The sequence below is a fragment of the Haliaeetus albicilla genome, chromosome 27, assembly GCF_947461875.1.
Source record: "Haliaeetus albicilla chromosome 27, bHalAlb1.1, whole genome shotgun sequence".
Classification (NCBI taxonomy): Eukaryota; Metazoa; Chordata; class Aves; order Accipitriformes; family Accipitridae; genus Haliaeetus; species Haliaeetus albicilla.
In genome coordinates, this window is record NC_091509.1 from 10634838 (window position 1) to 10650405 (window position 15568).

Sequence of the window (15568 nt, forward strand, 5' to 3'; positions counted from 1 at the left end):
CCAGTGGAGGATGAATCATGCAGAGAGTATCCCCACCAAAATATCCCTTCCAGAGCCAAACCTGAGGCCATTCTGCCTAGCACCAGTGAGAAAAAATGGGGTTTGTTTAAACATAGAGGGTCAGTGTCTCAGCTGGTCTAAATCAGCAAGATCCATGAAGTCAAACAGAGATGTTCTGATTTGCAGGGACTGCGGATCTGGCCCATAGTTTTTAACTAGATGTGTCCTCTTTAAATCACAGGAAACAAATTTGTGGTGCGGGGTGGGGGAGAGACTTGCTCTTTGGGAACGTCCCATAAAACATCATTTCCCCTGTCCCTCATCTCCTCGCCCACTCCCACATGCTGTGACAAAGCTGGGCTGTTTTCCTAGTGGGATGAGAGGTCAGGGTGGGCAGGGCTATTTAAGCTCCATAATAATACTTGGAAATAAAGTGAAACTTAGAGCAGTCAGTCGTGTGTACCAGCTCGTAGGCCTGTGCCCAAGGGAGGGTGAGGGTACCTTGTCCCCCCAGCCACTGGCACAGTTTCGTGGGCAGAGAAGCAGATGCTTTGGGGACTTTGTGCCAGAGGAGGTCACCAGGTGATGGCTCAGGTCCTGCGGCAGCCAGGCTGGGGGTTATTATCCTCCACCCCTTCCTGGCCTGGGGGGATATTGTCCATCATTCCCAGGGCTGTCTGTCTCTTAGACACAGCAGGGAGGACCCGTGTGTGTATGTAGAGAGGAAGCACAGGGACCACGTAAGGGGTAGGCACCCGAGGTGCTGCAGGGTGCAGAGCCTGGCCAGAGCTGTGATGTTGCTCCAAGAGAAGGTTGGAAGAGCAGGGCTGTAGAAACACAGGAGGTATTTATCCTACAGTAGGCATTGGTCACCAGTGCCGAGCCCTCCTTCACCAGCACTAACATCAGCCCAAACAGATGGAGGAAGAAATAGGGGAAAGGGAAAGGATGGATCAAGTCTCCTCTTACACCAGGTGTCGTTATCTTGCTGTGGCTTGTGACTTATTTCTGAGATGCATGTGACTGTCTGCTCCATGCCCAGTCCCAGGAGTTTTCCTTCCTTCGGTCCTCAGCCAGCCGAGCTGGAAATAGGACTGGTGGGGACCACGTGCAGCAGCACATGCTTCACACGGCTGCTAAAAGCAGCACCTTCCTTTCCAGCACTTCCAAAGGGTGAAGGGTGCTGTAGGAAACTCCTTGCTTTGGCTCTGATCCTTCTGCGTGCCAGTGTCTGGACCTGGTGCCGACCTGTCTCGCTCCAATCTTTCACCAGTGTGACCCTCTGGGCACCAGTGCTACCAGTCCTGACGTAAGCCCACCTAAGAGCCAATGCTGGCACTCTGACCCCATTTTTGTTTAATGCCTCAGGGGGTCATTTGAGGCTTGGAATAAAGAGGGACTGGATTTCTTTAACATATGGTCATTCTTGGACAGTGGAAATACCATGACAAGAAAAATTCTTGGATAATCTTAGCTCTGGTGTGAGTCTCCTGAGGCGTTAGGAAAAAGGAAGCGCTGATAACTAACTACAGATATGGACAGAGGTGTAGAGGTAGCTAGATTTATTTGCATTTACACAGGAACTACTCTTTCCTGCAGAAATACAACACCCAAAAATAATAATTATTATCAGCAGACATCTTTCATCATTCCTTCACTGTACAGTGCTGCAAATCTTCATTGGCCCTGTGCTGGATGGAGGCTGAGCTGGATGGAGAGACCTTCCTATTCCCATCTGCACCATCCAGCTCCAACCCAGCCTGTTTCCACTGCATGCATCAGATCCCATGGGTTAAACAAGGGATAGAAACCCTCTCTGAGTACTGTCAAAGCCTGGCAGTTGGGCAGGGAAAACACATACTGCTTGGGAGGGAAGCCTGAATTTTGGTGGTGTGCTGCACAGATCCAAGGTGTGGGTGGGACCTGCTTCTCCCATCCCAAGGACATGCACCTGGGCCTCTCCTTAACCAGGGAAATCAACCACAGCTGATGCTGCTGCACCACCCCCTGGTAAAAGCACACTGGCTGTACAGAGCTGTTTTGGAGTTCATTGCCCAGGTTTTGTAGCTGGTATCTGTCATCTCATTTATCCATCTCTACCAACTTTGGCAGAGGCTGGTCTCCAGCACAGCCTGCCTCTGCTGGAGGCTCGTAAGTGATGTGGAGGAGCAGAGAGTCTGAGGCAGAGGTAAATCTGAGCTCATCTTATCTCAGAGGTGGCTGGTCCTCTCCAGCCAGCATCTTCTTGTGTTGCTTGGAACAGTAATGAGAAGTTGGTAAACACCAGCTGTTCTGCTAAGCAGAGGTGGGTGAAGTATATAAACTGGGTAATTTAGATTAAAAATCATTTATTTTCACAGCAACCTGGGTTTTTGTTCAGTGATAATTGGGATCATAAATATGTATGCCAGAAGGCATATCGGAGGTTGATGCTGGGAGGCTGAGCAACAGCCAAGAGTCACTAACTGTAACTGCATGTGCTTAAATAAACCTTCCCTTCCCTGCACTAAGGTAAGGTGGGCAGCAGCGCAATGCAGCCTGTGTGTGCTGAGGTGGGGGGGCTATGCCTGCACTGCTGGTGTCCCTGCCCTGAGAGCTTGCCGTGTCCCTGGGGGAGGGGAGAAGCAAAACCAAAAAGAGAGGAAGGAAAGGGCAGCTGGGAAGTGACCAATGACTGTGGACAGGGAATAGTAAGGCCAGATGTAAAAAAAAAAAAAAATAATCCCAGCAGAGATTGAATACTTCTTGTGCTGAGATAGCATTAGGCATGGGTCAGCCCTGGAGCTGTCATCTCTGCTATCACTGGCCACAGGGCACCCAGATATCCCCAGGACTTACCCGCACTGATCTCCAGCGTCACCTTCTGCTCTTGTGGGCACTTTGCATTCAGCAGGACTGATGGGAGACCAGTGCTGGATGCTGTGCTGGGCTTTGCCAGGGAAAACATCTCTCTGGGAGTGGAGAGGGCAGAGAGAGTGAACTGGTAAACATGGTACAGAAAACATTATCCCTTCCAAGTGTACAGCTGGTAGGAACCATGTGTGCTAGAGACAGGGACACATGGAAGGGCAACTGGCTGTCCTGGGTACCAGCTGATGGGCAAAGATCTCCATGTTCCCATCTTGTCCCAGCTCTGCACGCAAACACGATGTTGCTGGCATGCGCTAAGGGTCCCAGCTAAGCTGCTTATAGCTCCCCAGCTCCCTCCTGCACACTGTCCCAACAACTACGGCTCCTCTGAGAGGGAAACGCGGGCAGGAAACCTGGCAGCAAGAGGCTCCCCTCACTGCAGCACTGGAGACAAGTGTAGGAAACGGCGCAAGTGCCAACAATTCCTGTCACACTACAGGAGAGGGGAAAAATAAAAAATAAAAAAGACTCTGTATTTGGCTGCTGTGAAGGCTGTTGGGATACAGTCCAGGAATTGGGATGAATACAAAGAAATGAGTGCCTGAGCACCAGATGATTTTTGAGAAAGGAAGAATAAATTCTTACATAACCAAATTCCCTTTGTGCACTGGTTATGGGGTAGTTGTTTTATTTTGCTATTTTGTTTTGGGTTTTTTTTCTTTCTTTTGCACCTGCTCTGATAGTGGTGTTGGGGCCACACAAGAATGCATAAACATACATTGGTGTGTAGGGAGCAATGGCTGCACCATTTATGTCCTGACTCTAAGGTTTAATTCTGTCTAGGATGCCTTCAGTTCCTTGCAGCTGGCTTTTGAATTGCAGCATGACTTTTTTCTTACTGCTGTCCAAGGTTTAAGCCATGCTTGATCCCAAAGTATTAGTACAATATTAATCAGGTTAAAAAAGCCCCTTGCTCCAGTGCTTTGGGAGGGATTTGCAGAAGTTCCTATATGACTCCAGCATGTTAGGCTTGTGTTCTTCTGAATTTTCTTCCAGACTTCCCTAACCCATCAGCTGGGCTTTCCCATCTTGTCCATCTCATGATCTGACAGAAGAATAAACTGTGTGCTCTGGTGATGGCTACACTTGGGGCAGACCACACTGGAGCACCGCTGAGGTGCAAGGCACCTGCAGGGATGCTGTGTATCCCTGGGCAGCCAAACTCAGCAGAAGTGTCATTGCCTTCTGAGTCGTCTTTTTGTCCTCTGTGTCTGCATCATCTTATGTCTATTTTGGAAGCTATTTGATACTCCAGAAGCTTCAGTCTTTGGGGATGACAGGGCCTGCTTTGTACCTGACTTCTTCTGCAGAGTAGGGTTTCTGAGTCTGCTCTGGCTTCTGTCAGTCTTTTCCTTCTGTGTCCTGCTGAACTCCTCCTTAAAGTACCTTTGTCTGGAATTGACATCTTTTCTCCTTAAATCTCCTTGATGCTGTCTTGATAAACTAGTAGACATGAGCACTAGAAGTACAGTTTGTTCTCAAATTCTTCCCAAACCTGCCTTGAAAACTGGCACACAACTACTTTTCTGATGCCATGTCCCTCTGTGCTCTTGGCATTCATCTCAGATTGGAAATCTCTTGATCTTGCTTATCCGTTGTATTTTCATGCGGAAGGATACAATGGATAAAGAGACACTCAGGCAAGAGTGTGTATTAGATACTTTACAAATCCTAATAATCTCTGAAAGGACATCTGGTGATTTGCATTTTCTTTTTGGCAGGAAGGCTGTGTCAGCCTTTGGAAGTCAGCAGGTGTCCCTTCGATAGTGCCACAGTTGCTGAAAATTTCATCTTGCTTTTGTCCAATCGGAAACCTGCTCCTGCCTCTCCTTGAAGACCTAAGCCAGGGCTGTGATGGGTGGTGTTTCAGTGCCTTACCCCACCATGTCATCTGCTGTGACATTGTCCTGCCAGCCTGGCATGCTGCTGGCAGTCCCGTTCTTCCACTTGCATTTTAACAGGTTTGTGACTGTCTACATCTGGCTGATGGAGAAAGAAAATGTCACGTGAAGGACTGAGAATGGGTGATGGTCTCTGCCTTGTTGGTGGAAGGGCTTCTCTTCCACTTCACTTCGTTACCTCCCTTATTTTTACTTGCAGTGCAGTACATCTTCCCTGGGCAGATCCTGTACTGCATGAATCATTCCTTTCTTTTTATTGGTACCATTTCTGTAAGAGTCCTCCTCCTGGAAATCCATCTCGGGTACTTTACTCTGTGTTAGTAGAGGCATGTCACGACATGTCACTTGCATTTGGGACTCCTTGTGTTTTTCTTCTGCCTGTAATACACAAGGACTTTCTCTGAGGTTTGGTGGCACCAAGTTTGTGAGCTGGTGGTATTGCCTACAGTAACCAAAGTCTACAACTGCATTGCTTCCCATGGGGTTGTGGGAATTTCCACCCTGCAGCTCCTGCTGTGGTTGTGCCAGCATAGACACTTCAGCGTGGCTTTGCCTGCTTGGACTGTGCCATCTCCACCTCCAGAGTGCTGAAGAGGTTTCTATCCACTCACAAATCCCCTGATGTTCTGGTGCCATTTTGACACTGAGGGTGAGGTTGATCTGCACGCAAGTCCCTTGCTTTGCCTGAGCTAGTCAGGGCACTCATTTTTCTGCAAATTTGCACTACCAGCAGTGTCACCCACGGGCACAACAGAAACCTGCAGTCATGGCTTTGACAGGGTGGCTCTTTCCCTTGCTTTTCTGCTTTGCAAGCTTTAGGATAACAATTTCTTTTGCCATAGTGACTGTACAGGAACTATATGCATATCATTTTCCATTGTCATGTTTTTCTGAGCACCACCCACAGACCTTTCTCTGCAGTTATCTTTCTCTTCTGCATTTTATCTCTGCATATTGTCTTGGATGTGTTTTGCTTTTTTCTCTCATTTCCTCTGCTGGACTGTGGAATATTGCTGAGCCTGTTTCAGTTGCCCAGCAAGCATGCCCCTAGGTGCCCTTTTTCAGACAAGCTCCGTCTTCCCATTCTGTAGTGAAAAAAACACAGCTCTGAAGGCTGCATTATCTTACAGATCAGGTGTTTTGTGAACTTCAGCCATAAACAAATCTGTTGCTTTCCAGGCTCACAACTGGATGTTGTTTTCCTGGATCACAACTGTTGATAAGAACCTGCTCACCGATAGCAGACACAAAGCCTTTCCCAGGCCTACCTGTCACTTCTGCAGGTGGGATGTTGAGGGATCTTCCAGAGCTGCTAGCAGCATATGCACATGCAGTGTTTCCCCATTTCTGCTTGTAACGCTGCTGCTCTGGCTTCACGACCCTCTCCCAGCCAGCCTTGCTACAGTTCAGCTCTCTTCCCATCGTACTCTGAAGAATGCCCAATTGCTATACATTTCCCTTCTCCTGTCGAAAGCCTTGGGGCCTGGAAGCTGGTGTGTTGCTCTGCCTGCTGTTTTCTGGGTGCTGTTTGTTTGGTTTCTGTTTGCCTTGCTGGGTTTCTTGGCTCTGATTGCCTGCGCCTGTGGGAGCCAGCTTGTCTCTGAACCCCGTTAGTGCCCCAGCCTAAGAAACAAGGAAGTGGCACGTCACAGCCATGCTTTTAGCCAGCTCTGCTCTCAGGATGACGTGACTACATGCATGTGGCTCTGGACCCACTTGCTGAGGGGCAGAAGCTGTTTGCTTTGCTGTGAGTGCCAGGCTAAGACAGTCTCTGTGCCTGTACCTGGTGCTCGCCACAGCAAGCTTGTGCTGGCTCAGCACATGGCACAAACCCATGTTTCCCTGCTTGCCCTCTACTCCAGGTCCTTCAATGCTGCCTGGAAGTATCAGTCCCTGCCAGTATCTACAGTCCCAGGTATTGCCTTTATTGCTTGAGCATCCTAATGAACCATGGGGTAGCTGCTAGTGCACCTTTGGCAAGCTTCAGTGCTTGGTCCAGGACAAGGCACTGAGGAAGCTGCAGGTGCTGTTTCCTATTCCCCAGTCACATATCTGCCATGTGTTACTGTGGGAGCCTGGATTTGCTTGATTTGGCCATCTGAAATGGCCAGTATCTGGCTTTTCCCAGGACTACAGGAGGCACAGAGGTTGCAGGGCTTGGTACCAGCAGCTGAGAGCAAGGTAAAGCACTGCCTGGCTTGGGCAGCACTGCTCTGACCCCTCACCAGCCTCCCGGCATTCTGGAACAAGTGTCCAAAGCAAATTTACACAGTGGTGTAAATACCCATTCCCTGGACATTGTGTTTCTGCAAGGGCATTGCACTGCCTGAACTACAGGGAAGGGGAAACATTCATAGCTTCTCTGTAAAGGACAAGGAGATGAAGATGCTCAGATGGCAGGTAAATAGGTGGGAAATGATGGGAGGTGGGTCTGGGAGGTTTGGACCACAGGTTAGAGAGAAAATATCAGAGAACTGCACTTTTTTAGATGGCCGAGATGTTACCAACACCCCCTCGCCCAGACCAGTGTGAGTGCCTGTGTGCAGCGGGTGTATGTGAGAGAGGGAGAGAGAGAAGCTCAAGAATAACAGCTCATTAATATTTCCTGCTCTCCAGGCTAAAGGCTATTACCTTGAGCAGCCCCGCAGACACAGCTCTGCTCTCACAGGCATCCTGAACCCATCCCCTGCCAAACCACAGCTGCCATTCCTGTGTGATTGAGGGGAAATGGGCCCTTTCCTTTCCCTTGCCTTCAAACAAGGGTGAGAGGCCTTGGCTGATGCAAAAAATAAACGTGAACCATGACTAGGACAAAGGCGAGTCACTGGGCCAGCTGCTATTGTAAACAGTGCCTTTTCTCCCCTCCCCAGGCACCAGGCTTTCCTGGAGGTCCCCTCCATTCCCTGGCAGCCTGGCTCTTCTCCCTACATGGGGCTTCCCTGCCTTCTTTTGCGTGTCACTTTCCAAAAAGCTCACAGCTGGGCTGATATGCAGAGCAGTGCTGTCCAGTATCTGTGTGAGAGGAAGAGGATGAAGGCAGCAGAGAAAGGGAACCGGAGTCACTATTCACTCCCGGGAGCTGTGGGGATTTGAAGCATTGCTCTGGTGCCCCTCCACCTGCCACTACAGGCTTCCCTGGACATCCCTTCTCCAGGCCCAGCAGCAAAGCCCGTCTGTACCTGTCATCGCAGGGAGCTGCCCAGGAGGCATACGCTGAGCTGCTCAGCTCACTGGTAGCCCATTCGCACTGGGCTTTGGAGCAGATAATGTTCCTGCTCTGCCCCATCTTGCTCACAAGCAGCAGAAGAGGAGGAAGGAATGGTACACGGAGAGAGATGCTGGCCTGAAATCAAGTGCTAGCAAGATGGAATGTCCTTAGTGGGGAGATGCTTTGCAGCTCTCCTTTAGGATGGAGGATCCCTCGGTCAGCTCTCCGGTGGTGCTTCAGTGGGGGAAAGATGCAGCGCAAGTCCCTTCCAGAAGGCTGCAGGCAGCTGCCCTCAGTGTCACCCTGTGTCTGGGTGTTGGTGTCTCCTAGGAGAGGCAGCGTGGTGAATGACAGGGGACAGGGCTGCAGGTGACCACCTCATCACCCTCGGCTTCTTGTAGTGAGAGAAGTTGGCTGATCTCAGTCCACAGTGGCCTGTAGATGCAGAGATGAGCCAACACTCAATTCACTTAGGAATGTGGCATGCAGCCAGCCTTGTCCCTTTCTCTTTTAAGAAGCATTAATTAGGCTGGATTTACTTGGCTAAGGGACGCCTTGAGTCAAGACATGTCCGGTGTAACTGTTTATGCATTGTTTCTCATGCAATTAGACTGCAGTAAATGATAATCATTATCAGCTTCTGACACTGAGATTGTGTAAACATTTAAATTACCCTTCTGGACCTCAAAAGGCTCATCCAGCGAGGCTCGAGCAGCTCCTCTGCCCCCACCGAGCCCAGAACCTTGTGCCCTTGCCCCTGGGGAGCAGCTGGCAGTTCCTGATGGCAGGAGGTTGGTTGGGGGAGCTCTGCGCTCCTGCCTGGCCTCCCACCGGGTGCACCTTTGCGGTGTTAAGCAACTCAAAGCCTCACCCTAGGAGCGAGCAAGGGCCAGCCTCAGTGAACTGTAAGCTGTGCTGGGATGCATGCTGTAATTTATGCCTATTTGTGTGCTAATATTGATAGAGATGGGCTTTGTTATGGATATGAAAGTGGCAGGGACTGAACTGCAGTCCAAAAAAAGCTACGGCTGCTTCAGGCGATGTCCTTCAGGCTGGCAGGCTCCGATCTGCTGCGGACATGGCACATGCAGACTGTGCATCACGCTGTGACTGATCCATGGTGTTTCCCTGCTGCAGGGCAGAGTTTTCAAAGGTCTTGAAAGCAGGTAGTGCTCCAACAACCTCAGCTATTTCCCCTATTGTACCTTTTAAAATCCCAAATCTTTCCTCATTTTTCAAGTTTTTAATCAACATTAATTCTGAAAGTTATAATTCTGGGCTCCCCAGGACACTACCACGTTCCCCTATTGGCCCTAGATCTCCTGGTTTAGCCTTTTAGAAAGACATCCAGTCCCAATTTTCAAAGCCTGCAAGTAGTAGCGAATCACTCCATCCCTGTGCCTGCTGTCCTGCTATTTCTTACCCTGCTTCCTATTCCAAATTTGTCTAATTTCAATTTCCAGGCTCTGGATCTGCCTGTGTCTTCTGCTACTCAGTTGAAACCCTTATCATCACAAAGCTTTTTCTAAGCTGGCATTTATAGTCTGTAATCAAGTTACCCATCTGTCTTCTCTTTTTCCGAGAAAATAGATTGAGTTTCTTTAATCTGTTACCGCAAGTCCAGGTTGCCAGACCCTTTTTCTTTTCTCATGTACAGAGTGCACCTTGCCAAGAGTTGTAAGTATCATATATGTACCGAGGGAGCTTTTTAAGGGGAGGAGAGAGAACTTCTCTCCAAAACTGGCTGAATTTGGCCGTTCAGATTGGCATCGCACTCACCAGTTTTGATACTGCTCCCACATATTAAGAAATGTGTTTAATGTTCAGTTCCACTGGTTAATAAACATGACCCTTTTCTGGCTGCTTTTAGTTAGGCAAGATGATTGTTTATACTGCAAAATTCAGCCCCTGTCCTGAAGCTTTTACAAGCTCACGTAAGACAAGGTACAAGGGATGCCATGTACAATGGCAGATGAAAAAGCACCAGGGGAAGCGACAAGAGGAACACCTGGGCACAAATGCCTGCTTCGTGCTTACAAAGATGGCTAAAGCCACTTCATGTTTTTAGAAGAACAAAGTGCTGACACGAGGGAAGCATCAGCCACAGGCACATGCAGACAGCCAAGGAGCAACACAAGTCTGGGTACAGTAGGTGCATCTGAGCGTGCAACTGTGGCTGCGTGGGAGCCCAGTGCTGGGAGCCAGCCCAGGTCTCTCTTGGGGCAGGCAGCCAGAGTCTCCTTCAGCTGCTCCTTCTGGGCAGGAGTGTTGCTCGGTGTGCTGGGAAGAGCTGGCTGAGGATGTCGGGCTGGGGGTACGGAGGTGGCAGCAGAGGAGGAATGGGATACGGGGGGAGAATTGCTGATGGGGATGTGCATGGGGATGGTTTTGGTGGGTGAAGGACAGTCCGTACACCAGTTTCTTGGCTCTTGTTCTGCGACAGATTGGCCGCGCCAGGCTTGTAGGGCTGCAATCGCAGCTCCCAGGGATGTGCCACAAGTAGCCACAAACTCGTTATCATTGCTCAGTGACCTGTGAACAAGTCTGGCCATGACTGTACTTCCCGCCCCCGCAGATTCATCAGCTCTCACCAGTTTGAGATGGCCAAAGAAGTGACGAAAGAGATTTTAAACCCAATCTGGGAAGTTCGAGTCTGCGGGAGATTTCCCACAGCCCCCCAGTGAGTCCGTCTGCTGGCGGAGCAGTGCTGGCGTGTCGGTGCCGTAGCCACCGCCGCCTGGAGCTGCCTCTCCCCTGCCGTGCCGGACAGGGGCTGCGGGAACAGCACGAGAGGTACTGGGGCATCGGCTTACTTGGTTCATCGTGAAACAAAACATTCAGACAGGCAGGTCCTGGGGTAGCCCTCTGTCTGCTTAATTTGTCCTCTTCCACAAGATCAATATAGAAAGCTTCACTCTGAAGAGGCTATTCTGCATTTTCTGCATTTTTGTTTTAGGGTGCAGGCAGGCTTTCATGGGAAGGCTAGGGTCTGCACCCAGTGGGTTGGCCCAGAGCATGAGTTTGTGAGGGACAGCATCTGAAACTCAGAGGCTGCCTGAGAAAAACACGAGCCGGGGCCGGCAGGTGGAAAGGCTTCACGTGGCCAGGCGGAAAGGGGTTACCATGGCAAGGAGCACCGGCTGCTCCGAAGCGGGGCTGTGCTGGGCCACCCTGGAACTCTTCCAGAGAGAAGACCAAGCTGGAGCCTGTAGAAATCGCTGCCACCCGCCAGAGCTGCTTTACATACAGGCAAACATCAGCTGAATTTGTTAATTCAGTTTTACTAAGACAATAATTGCATGTTTATTAAAAAACCCCAGATTTTTAAAAATGACTGATATTCAGTAACTGCCCAGGAGACATGGATTGATTTCCTGCTCGTCAGCCAATCTTTAATTATCATTATGCATCATTGTATTTAGTTTCATAAACAAAAGGCAATGAAAAACAAAGAGATTAACATTAGATACCTATAACTTAATTTACGTGTAATAGCTTTATTAGCTCAAAGCCTGGAACGTTCCAAGGGAGTTTTACCTCGCATCCTCAAGATACACGCGCTCATGATAACTCTACGGCAGCTTTAAAAAAGTGGGTGTCACGCTGCCGTGAACCGAGGCAGACTCCCAGAGAAGCCAGCGATCTTCTCCCACCCCTCCTGCGGATGTCCTGCAGCGGCAGGCACTTGGGGCGGCAGGAGCACCCCGGGGTTAAACAGCTTTGAGTCTCTTCCGAGGCCTGTGGTGTTCTCACTTTAAAAGTGCTCGTATTTCAATGTATATTAGCACGTTAGCTCTGAAAGCTTGCCCCACGCCTGCTGCTTTGCAGGGCGCCCGAGGGGAATGCCACACTGAAGCACTCGGTGGCCCTGTCATTTCTTGTGCATGTCACGGCTTCATCATATGTCTCGTTAGTTAATTAGAGGACAGAAAAGCAAGCGGCAGAAGTCAGAGAAGCCCTACAAAACATGTGTGAAAATGTCAAACGAGCTCAGAAAGCAAAGCCCGAGGTGCTGCCCTTTGTGAAAGCCACACTTTGGGCATCTTGTTCCTGTCGTTCAGGATGAACAGGGAGCACAGGCGGATGCTTGTGCCATGCCAGGACAGCTCTATTACTGGAAGAAGACACTTAGCACAGCACCTCGCTGCTGCACCGTGCCCAGAGGGCACCTCCTGTCCACGGGTGACCAGCAGCAGCGTGCCACGGCCCCAGCTTTCAGCCGGGACCCTCCTGACCGCAGAGCAGGGCCCAGAGGGAGCAACTCCAGAGACTGTCCTGTGCTGGCACACCCTGGCTGCCCGGGGGCTATCCTCCAGCCTTCGAGGGTGATTTCCAGCATTACACTATTTTTACAGCACTGGAGCTGGGTTACGCTGCCCTGGGGAAGCTGAGATGCCTGTTAGTCATGCGGTCGGTGATGACTGCTCTGCTTCTGTTTTGCCGTGGGCCCTCTCTGCCGCCCTGATCTCTTCTATTAATTTATTTAGCGAACAAATGGCATTTCCCCAGCTCTGCAGTGATGCACACTCAGCCCCACACCACAACCAGCCAGAGAAGCACAAACTCTTGGTCCCACCAGCATTGGAGAAGGACATGAGGAGGTCCTCAGCCGCTGCCCAAGAGGCAGAGCAGGCAGTGCTGAATTTCCCTCTGCCCAAACCGATTTGAAAAGTGAAAAAACTTGCTGTAGAAGGTCTACCGGCGCTTTCTTCCTGCAGCCCATGCCACGGGCAGTGTGTACGTCAGTGCTGTTCCAGGCTCACGGGGGACAAGGGAAGGCAGGAATAAGTCCTCCATTGCAAAATGCATACAGTGCTTTCTGGAATTTGCTTTGCCATGTGGCCTGCAATATTGATTTTTAAAACCCCTCTGCTGGTTATTTAGTTCTGAAATCGAGCAATGTGCCTGTGAGCTCTAAATTTTAGGGAGTAGATTGTACCTGACTAATTTTATGGTCTGCACTGCCTTTTATCTTGGCTTGCTATTAATTTAACAGCAAATCTCTGTATTTGTCAGTTTTGATTCCTGGGGTACGATATAATTTCGTTTGTAAATTGATTTGTGCTTTCTGATACTTCAATAAACCCATTTGGTATAAACACAGCTCTTCATTTCCCTGCAAGTACGTGGTGAACAAGCAGAAGCTGAGCACAAAAATAGACATTTATTTAACCAACAAGTATAACAAGGGGAGGGCAGCAGGAACTCAGCGGTTGGACCAGCAGTCTGCTGACAGCCTCTAAACAAGGTGCAGGTTACAGTGCAAACTAACCAGCAGTTTTATCTTCAGGCAGGACCTACTGAATGCAGTATCCTGCTTATTTGCTGTCTGCTGTGTGCAGGTGAGAAGTTTTGGGGACCCCCAGCTTCCTGTGTATGCATTGCCCAAGATGCCCTGGTGTTTCCCAGCCCTGGCATTTCCTAGCCCTGGCACCTCTCTGGGTGTTCGACACGCTGGAGAGGGCAAGAGTGGGTGGTTGATCAGGGACCAAGGGAAACCAAGCCAAAACTGGGAGTTTGTCACTCCTCTCTGGGAGGTCACCTAGGCTCCCTGCCTCCTTCTCCCCACTGCAAGTGTCCCTGTAGTCTATGCTTATTCTCTCCATTCCCTTCTCACACCTCATTTCTTACCAGCCCTACCAGCTGTGGATTGAGACCCCAGGTGCCGCTGCCAGTGTAGCAGAAGAGAAAAGGCATGGTTCATATTCATTTCTTTTTTTGCAAACAACTTTTCCTCTGTGTTATCCTGCGCAATGCCAAGGCCACAGCATGGAGAGTTTGTCATTCTCACCCTGCCCACATTTCTCATGGGGAGATGGGCTGCAGGTTGAGGCTTAGCCAGATGGCTGTTCGGCCACCGCGGCATGTTCAGTGCACAAATGGCTCTTGAAAGCCTGCAGTAACTAGTAATTAAATTAATCTGATAGCTGACGTCCCAGCTTTAGGTGGTGGGTGATTCATAACAGGGCTCTCGTTAGCAGTACTGGCTCAGAAACCTTTTTCAGGCTGGGCACCATGTGAAACATTGATGAACACAGAGGAGAGACACCGGATTCTCCACCAGGAGAGGGGCTCTGCCCGGGGCCATGCGCACAGGCTGGGGTACCTGCCCAGAATCCTGGCAGGAGAAGGGGATGGAGTGGAGCATCATGTGATGGACAGATCTCCGGCTGAATCTCTGGGCCAGAACCATTGCCCAGTGGGAGACGGCCAGTGCCCACCACGGGAGCCAGGGAACCCCAGGCAGCACAGACCAGCTGCTGCAAAGCTGGGGGCACTGGGGCTGACCACCCTGGTGTGCCAACACACCACCACCTTCCTGGGAAAGACCAGGAGAAGGTGGACAACCATTCTGGAGGCTTTTAGCACCAAAGACGTTGTCATTTACATGCATTTCTCTTCTACACCACCCTTGCAAAGGAACTTGCAAGAAGACCATCAGGTTTTGCTGACTGCATTGCTAAGGACTTTGGTATAGGGGATGCTACATATAGCCTACATGAGCAGGGCCTGCAGGAAAAGCAGAGCATCATCCTAACCAGAGGACAGAGGGCTAGGAGAAAACATGCCAAAAGCTGTGAAGATAGGGGGGACTTGGGGAAATGCCCTGATATGTGAGACTACACTGCATCCATGCAGTAAGGTAGGCAGAAGAAAGGAAAAGTTGCAGAATATCTAACTACAGGCAATGGAAACCACCTCTATAAGCTTCTTTTTAGTGTGCTAAATTGATAGACCTCCTTTTGTTTCTGTAAAGTGAGTCTTTAACACCTCCCTCGACAATCAGCAAAATGCAGTTTTTGTAGATGTTCTCCTTTTGTCACTCCTTTTCTTTTATAAACCCAGAAGCCAGTATAGAGGCACACACTTTGATTACTCTATTAACTTTCTCTTTGAAGTCATACCTTTTATTTCTTTTTTCCCCCAGTTAATGAAGCTTACTTGTATGATTGCAGATTGTGAGATTAGAGAGCTAGAAAAATTTTATTTCAAATAGCTGCCAATTGTCATTTAGACTTTTGTTATTTTTTTGTCCTCCCAGATCAACACTGCTCAACTATTTCAGATTGGAGAAAAGCCATCAAAATATTCTATTTTCACAAAAGATACATGATTAGACCACTAGTTCCAAATCACCAATCGTTTTTATGGTAACAATTTGTCCAAAGCCACTTTCTTTTTCATTTCTGACACCTTTTTTTCAGGAACAGAAACACCAGGAAGTGCTAGCTAAACTCAAACTTGACTTGTATTGTAACACACTGGTTAATTTGGGGGGTAAGGTATTTGGAAAAATATAGATGAAGATTTTGAAAACCAGTATAAAAAGTGAGCCCACTTCAATCCTCAGAAATAAACCAACAAGTTTTCTGAGTTTGGGTGTTGTTTTTTTTTTAACAAATCCATCTTCACTCTCAGCACCGATGGTGGCTGGCTAGGAGATGTCTGTGTGGGAGAATGAAATTGCCCAAGCTGAGACAAGTTAATGATGTCGAGTAAGATTTATTTATTTATTTTACTCTTTTAATCAGGCAACATGTTTTTTGTT

The 15568-nt window shown here is 49.2% G+C and overlaps 1 long non-coding RNA gene across 1 annotated transcript; it reads left to right on the forward strand.

Annotated features, from left to right (window-relative positions):
• The first annotated feature begins 6957 nt into the window (after positions 1-6957).
• Positions 6958-13122, forward strand: LOC138682238 (uncharacterized). The gene is made up of 2 exons (XR_011322392.1): positions 6958-7211; positions 10595-13122. It is a non-coding gene; the product is annotated as an uncharacterized lncRNA (long non-coding RNA).
• The last annotated feature ends 2446 nt before the right edge of the window (positions 13123-15568 follow it).